Source organism: Mercurialis annua, linkage group LG7, assembly GCF_937616625.2.
Source record: "Mercurialis annua linkage group LG7, ddMerAnnu1.2, whole genome shotgun sequence".
NCBI lineage: Eukaryota > Viridiplantae > Streptophyta > Magnoliopsida > Malpighiales > Euphorbiaceae > Mercurialis > Mercurialis annua.
The window spans coordinates 35,315,455-35,322,968 of NC_065576.1; positions in this window are offsets into that span (position 1 = coordinate 35,315,455).

Sequence of the window (7,514 nt, forward strand, 5' to 3'; positions counted from 1 at the left end):
TAGTTAGTATGGTATCAAGTAGGTTGTCGAATATAGCCGACTGTCGTTGTATTAGGATTTATGTATTATTGTTATTTATGCATTGAAGTAGTGACTTCAAAACTTTTCCTTTGCAATGACAGTCGAGGTTGGAAAAAAAGCTAAAAAAACATTTGGCGGCCTAATGCCACTACTATCCTTTCTTAACTTCGCCCTTCGTTATAATAATATCAATTCTAAATACGTGTAAGAATTGTTTGTATTATTAGTTTAAATGTCGAAAGCTCAAAAATGTCGTCTTACAATTGGAACGGGTTCAGGAAATTTTGTGGAACATAATATAAAACAACCCTTGTGACTATTCATTCATGAACCAATTAATTACTATTTCCTTTTCATACAAATATTTCAAGTTTGTATTTTGAACGTTTCGAAATATAAATAAATTTTTTTATTTTTATTTGATTAATTAAGTTGAAATCTCACTTTTACTTTTATTGAATTTTAGTTATTTATATATTCATGTTTCTAATTTGATCCAATAAAAAAAATCATTAGCTGATTTTTTTTTCAGCATTTATTTTTAGTACCAAGAAATAATTATAATCTACCATTCCAAATAAAAAAAGAAATAATTATAGTTGTTTTTTTGCCTAATTACTTAAAAAAACCCCACCTTGAACTTTTTTTTTGTTTATACCCTAACTTTATAAAAAAAGTCATTTGTACCCAATTTTGGATTTTTAAGTTTCATCTGTTCCCAATACAAAAATATAATTGACAATTTAATGAAATAAAAGATGAAAAAAAATTAAAAAAAATTAAATAAAAAGTTATATCATACGTCTAACTAGTATATAAACATAAATTAAAGGATTATTTTCAACTTTTTTTCAAGTAAAAAGAGGCAATTTTAGTACTTTTGGGTATAAATGAAACCTAAAAATTCAAAATTGGGTATAAATGACTTTTTCACAAAGTCAGGATATAAACAAAAAAAAGTTTAAGGTGTGGTTTTTTTAAATAACTAGTTTCGCATTACGTGCTATGCACGTGGCTCGTAACGTAACTCGTCAATGAACATATTAGTAAATTTATTATAATTATATTAATTTTTTATTTATAATTAATATTAAAGTAGTTAAGAATTTTTATAAAGTAAATATAATATATTCGGTTATTAATTTTTTCCATACTTAATTTTTTTTGGTTTTATAATAATCATAATTAAATAATTAGCTTAATTTTATTAATAATATTTTTAAAAATAATAAGATAAAATTTTAATAATATTATATTGACCATATACAGTATTTTAATTTTATAGTTAAATCAAACTAAAAAGATAGGTATTCCTACTAATTTGGAAACAATTTAGTAAATTGGAGATAATTTAATTACCTATTTTATGTAGGACTTTAATTATAATAGTGATTAATTAAATAACTAATTAAGTAATGATTATAAAATCTTTATTTAGTAGTAAACTGAAAAGGATTATTCAGTAAATTTGTCTGTCTCCCCATCCGTGCTTCTATATATATAGTATAAATTAAGCCTTGTTTTGTTTACCGATACTCTATTTATCTTTACGTAGCTTAATGATACTGGTACTACATGAATATTTTTCTAAAAAGGTTTTGTTGTTTTTATAATATTATTATAGAAATACTGAGTACATTTAAGATAATATAAAAAAGCAGAACGAGAAATTAATCGAAAGTAAAGAGGGGATTTGACACAATTCTAATGGTAGGGTATACAGAGAGGATATAACGGCTAGTATTTGTGGGACAAGTGTGCACCTATTAAGGCAGTTGTTTATAATTAGTAGCTTCTTTATGAATCCAACGACTATAATTTTCTTTTCTGTGTTGTTTTATTTTTGTATGCCTTTGAGAATATATATATGAGAACAAAGGACCATTTTACCCCCTCAACTTAGCATAAATATCAAAAAGGTTCAAAATTGGAAAAACCGGACCACCTTTAGGCAAAACTGGGTCAAAACTCTCCCATATATTAACGTGGCACCTTAATTGGAGAGTAAATTTCTAATTAATCATATTTTATTCTAATTAAATCATACTTAAATACTCATTAATTGTAATTAATCTAGGAGTTTTTTTGAAATTTTTTTCAAAAAAATTTCATTTTTTTATTCTGTTCTTCAAAGAACTTAATGATGAAATTCTAATTAAGAATATATCTTATCCAACTCACCACCGCCACATTATTGTTCCAATGCCCTAGTTATTCAAACTTGTATAATCAAATTTATTTTCAATGCACAAAACAAATTTACTACTCATCCGTAATTAACAATATAGTAAAAAAACATGATACAATTGTCTTCTCTGTCGTTCGTTAATTCAAAAGAAACATTCACCACCATCAAAACACCGTCACTCGCCAGACAAGCAACAACAGCGACGAACAAATAGCAGCAGTAACACCAAACATATGAACAGACCAAATAGGCCTGTTCGTCGCGTCTCAGGCGAGCAAGGACATGCTCGTCTGAAACTAGCAGATCTCAGACGAGCAGCAGTGGTGGACAAATGCCAGCAGCATCGCCTTCACCTCTAGTAGTAGCCGTTGATGAACGACGAAAAAGAGAGGAAATCTACTCCAAGAGTTGCATCGTGAAGAAAAAGAGGACAACAACTGTGGCATGAATAAGAAGACGAGGACAATGGTAGGGGTGAAACATAAACGACGATAATGAAGGACGAAAATGGGGGTGAAACGGCAGCGGTATTGGAAGGAAAAAAATTATAGAAAATTAGGTTTAAAACAATTTAATTTATTTTGTTAAAAAAATAAAATTTGGGGGTTAGTTGGTTATTTTAAATTTTAATTACAGAGATTAAATTATTTTTTTTAATTATTAGGTATTGATTTTAAAATGTTAAAAAAATAGGACCATTTTAAACCTTTTTCCATCTAAAACCACCTAGGGTTAAAAACACTACCATCAAAACCGGAGAATATGTAATACCCCGTAAGTTCAAGTGCCGATTAGTGCAACGTGTCCTGTAGAGATGTCGAATGAAGTCCAAGTCTAAATGAAAATTGTTAGTGGGAATGTGGACTATAGAAATGTAATATTTATTTGGTAAATGGGCGGTTTCAAATAAATTTTTTGATAGCCGAAGTGGGCTAGAAAAGCCATTTTTGAACAAGTTAAAGTTAACTTAAAATGTTAAGTTATTTGAAGTGAATTGTTTTGGTTAATTAAATATGATTTTGATTAATACCAAAGATAATTAAAAAGGACGTTTTAAGATTATATCAAAAATAATTCGATATGAGAATGTCTAGTTACGTTTATATATTAAACGTTAAACTCTAATCAATGTAATTAATTATAAAATAATTTTTTTATTAAATGTTCTAACGATAGAATTATACGTTAGATACGACGGAATATCGAGATACGAACTTGGCGAATCAAGGCAGCTTGATAAGAATCGACGTTATCTTATTTATGTTGGATTGGATAGCGGTCACTGTGAATTTGCAGTTTACTTTTGTGTATTGTTTATATGAGTTGAATGCTTTATCGCTGTTACATTATATGCTTTGCCTATTCCGTTATCTTTAACGATGTATGTTTTACAATCTGATTTGTGATGCTTTGATGTGATGAATTTGTTCTAACGATCCGAGAAAACGTGCTACCTATTGGGCGTTAATAAGACTGCGTGATCACTAGTACTGAGGTTAGATAATCCTGTGTCATAGAGTTACGTATGAGCTATCAAAACAGATGGCGACGGTGGCTTAGTTCTCGACCAAAACTTAAAGGGAAGCTGTGGCGACGGTGGCATTGTTTGCAGCCCAGAGACCCAACACAGATCTATGGCGACGGTGGCTTTGTTTCCGGTCCAGTTGCTGTCATAATTAAACTTATTAGATTCTGTAGTTGGTATCTTAAGAATCTTTGGATTAGGGTTTCAGTCGGATCGTATAAATGTGTGTTGTTTAATGCTTGATCTATGAATTGATCATTCAAGTATTTACAAGTATGTTAGATGTTTATATGATTTTGATTATAGTACCATCTGTAAACGTGAACTCACTCAGTATTTTCCCAAATATTGACCCCTCACCATTGATGTTTATTAGGTATTTGGAGTCGGATAAGACATACCATCTCCTTTGTGTCGGAAGTCGGTTGCCTTGCACAAAGTACGAGTCCCAATAGAGTTGCAGTAGTCGGTAGGTGTCAGTTTATGATTTGAGTTTTAAACCAAACGATATTTTATATTATAAATTCTGATAATATTTATAAATGATATTTGTTCATAAAGAGATGTTTTATTCGTTCGAGTTTCTAGAAACGTTTTCTATATAGTAATATATATACTATTTGCGAAAAATTTATAGTGGTTTTAGGCTTACTACGGGTTTTGGAGCTACCACTCCCATTTTCTAGCGCCGGTCGCGGCTCAATAATTTGGTTCGTGACAGAATGTGTCTCACTCTCTTGGGTGAGAGTGGCTAAGGGGGTTTTTAATCCGATATTGCCAAGTTCAGGGTAAAGTGATCCTTTTTTTTTCTTTCTAATTTTAACGTTTTTAATATTCTGTGCCAAGTCGAAAAAGGCGGTGTGGGGTGGGGGTGGGGGTGGGGGGGGGGGGGGGGGGGGGGGGGGTTAGGTTTAAAGTGATCTTTTGTTCAAATAAATATTTTCTTTAAATGATTAACCCAATATAAGGTCCTTAACTTTATATTTTATGTTTATATGGTATCTGAATTTTTATTTTTTTTTTATCTGGTCTCTGAATTTTAGATCTTATCTAATCCTTAAATTTTAATTTTAATTCCTTGGATCCTCAAACGGATGCCTGTCTATTTTGTGGTCTCATGGATTGATTTTATTGTTTTTTTATACGTGAAAATAATTTTATTTTTTTATTAATTTCACGGAGCGTGGTGCAACAGAATAGACAGACATCCGTTTGAGGAATTGAAAAAGTGAAAAAACAAAGTTTAGGGACCAAATAAGACCAAATGGAAGTTCATGGATCAGATAACCATAAAATTAAAAAAACTATATAAGATCAAATAAAAATTCAAAGAATAAATAAATAAAAAACATAAAATTAAAGGACCTTAAAATAGATCAATCCTTTAAAATATAATAAACTTTACATTAATTGTTTGGGTATATAATAAAACAATTGCTTATTTTATAAATTTAAATTTTTAAATATAAATGTTTATACATATTTTATATTTTTATTCGTTTTATCATTTTATTTTAAATCTGTGCAACTGCGAGTCTGCGTGCGGGGTTCATTCTCGTCATGGTGAATCTAAAAAAAGATTAGATAGTCCATTCATGCTTAAGCCATACTACAGCTAAAACAATTTAAATAAAGCATAGATAAGAAACATTAATTTTGCATTATGAAAAGCTTAACAAAATAAAACATAAATAAGAGACATTATATTAAGTTTTCGTTAAATACAAATTAGAGTTTTTTTAATTTTTTTTTGCCAGAAGAGTTTTTTTAATTAATATTAATTTATAAGTATAATATAGCTTGTAACAAATAAATGGCTAAGATGATTTCAAGAAATATAAATCATATCAATTTTATAATCATTTGACGAATCTTTGAACAATTTCAATTTTTTATAAATTAAAATTAGATTCTTTTATAATTTTACGAAGTTAACCTAATTTTTGTTTTTGAAAAATCAAACTCTATTCTTTAGTGTTGAATCTCTTTCAACCATGATAGTTTTTTTTTTAAAGGTGGGATCATCTAATTTCTTTTTATCATAATTAATAAATAAAAAACGATAAAATGAATGTCAAGATCCACAATATAAAATAAGATTGAATTGAATTATTTTTGTAATATTAATTTGATCATTGTGTCAAAATAATTTGATTTTGTCACAATGTTAAACTAAAAATAAATATAATATAAATAAATTGAGATTCGAACACGAATCAGAAATCAAACAAATAATGAAAACATTACATTCAATGTAAAAGAGAGTAGTGTATGGCAGAGAGTCGTGTATGGCGATGTTTAACCATGTTGGCTGCGACACTTATTCAATTTTAAGCAACCACGGGTGTATTCGTTAACCGGGATAGGCCCAGGCCTGTGACCTATGCATTCTGGTAGATAAAGGCCTTCCTTTGTTTTACATTTATCAACTGGCGCAGGGCCGGGTTGTTTCGCCGCCGGTTGTTTCGCTGCTTCGGCGCAGTTGAGCAATGCAGCCATGGCAATTATAACCACACAGAACAACCCTGCGCCTCTCTTTCCCATCATGATTGCTTTCCTTGTTTGAGATGATTTAATATGCATGCATTTGGGAGTTTATATACACTTTCTTTAACGCTCAATTATTGAAAATTTGCTATTTTTATCATCATCATCTTATACTATTAATTATACCCATAATACTTGCATTTATTTCGGTTCTTCTATTATTAGTAATTAGACTTGTGTGATCCATGCAAAATGTTAGTTGAAAAATAAAACAAAAAGGTCAAAGACGTTCCTAAAACTTTCATCAAATCTCAAATCATAATAAAGATATAGGATGGCTAATATTGATAGTTTGATTTGTTAATAATTTGTTTGAGTTAGGATGGTTAACTTCAATAAATCAATAATAATAATGTTATTTTTTTACTGCTTCATGTTCTCAAAGTAACATATAGTTATATATAGTTTCAATGATATTAATAATATTGCAAATAGAAAAAGATATATATCCCATCTCTTTCAAAAGATCAGTATCACTTTACAGCGATCCAGACCTGACTCATGGTATGACTCGTTAAATAATCATAATAATAGTTTAAAAAATTTGTATTCTATACTTCAATTTTGAAACATTTGCAAAAATATCCCTTTTACCTATAATCTACCAATGAGTTACCAATAATCTACTAATAAACTATACAAAAGCGATATTTTTACAAAAATTTCAAAAAATTGAGGTATTTAAAAAAATATATTATAAATTAAAAATATTATATTTTTATTTAATTAATAATTATTTCTATAATTATAAATTATATTTAAATATCAAATATTAAATAATTATTAAATAATAGTTAATTAGAAATAGTTTATCTAATTAATAAATTATATTTAACAATAAAATATTAAATAATTATTAAATAGTACTCTCTCCGTCCTAATAGAGTTCCACTTTGTCATTATCATATAATTTAAAAAAAAACACAATAATTATTATGAATTCATATAAATATTTCTTTACTTTCTTACCATACTCTTATTTAATATATGGTCCATTTTCAATTGTTTATAGAAAGAACAAATTTAAAAAAATGTGCAATTTTAAATAAACAATTCAAAAAACAGAGAGAGTATTTCTTAGAAGTGGACAAGAATATTGGAACAATTTTTTTTAAAGAGATAACTATACTAGGACGGAGGAAGTTATAGTTAATTAATAATAGTTTATCTAATTTATAGAGAATATAAATAATAGTTAAATTAATAATTTATTAAAAGTAGTTTATCTTAATT